Consider the following 706-nt stretch of genomic DNA (forward strand, 5'->3'; position numbering starts at 1 on the left):
AAGTTCTTTTATTGTACAGGATTGTTTTGGCTATCCTGGGTTTTTTGCTTTTCCAAATGAAGTTGAGTACCGTTGTTTCAAGGCCTTTGAAGAATTTTTCTGGGATTTTGATGGGCAGAGTATTTACTTCTTGAACCGACTTGAAGAATCTAGTCAATTTAGGAAACTAGCACAAGAAAATGAAGAGGATTGTGGGACACAAGAAACACTCTTCTGGTCATGACAGAAGGGAGAGTCACAATTCACACCACCAGAACTCCTCCCCACAAGACAGATCTGCAGAACAAGAAAGGTTCCCCCCCACCACCGCCAGAATAGAGATTACTCCGATTACAGCCAGTCAGACTGTGAGCATTCAAGAAGAGGGTGTTCTCATGAAGACAGCATGGAGCCACCAAGTGGGGACAAACACAGAGAAAGAGATGCAGGCCGGAAAAGGTCCCAGAGATCCCCATCTCCTGGAAGAAGGAGCCCAGGGCAAACACTAACTTGGAGTTCTACTCGGGAAGAACCTCCCACAAAGAAGAAGAAAGATGAGCAGGATCCGCTGCTCATCTGAACTGGGGGAGAGCATCTATTCTTCCTGCAAAACTGCAGGAACAGCCGGGCGATGGTGGCGCACGCCTTTAATCCCAGCACTCGGGAGGAAGAGGCAGGTGGATCTCTGTGAGTTCGAGACCAGCCTGGTCTACAAGAGCTAGTTCCA

The sequence above is a fragment of the Microtus ochrogaster genome, unplaced genomic scaffold (genome assembly GCF_000317375.1).
Source record: "Microtus ochrogaster isolate Prairie Vole_2 unplaced genomic scaffold, MicOch1.0 UNK31, whole genome shotgun sequence".
Taxonomy (NCBI): domain Eukaryota; kingdom Metazoa; phylum Chordata; class Mammalia; order Rodentia; family Cricetidae; genus Microtus; species Microtus ochrogaster.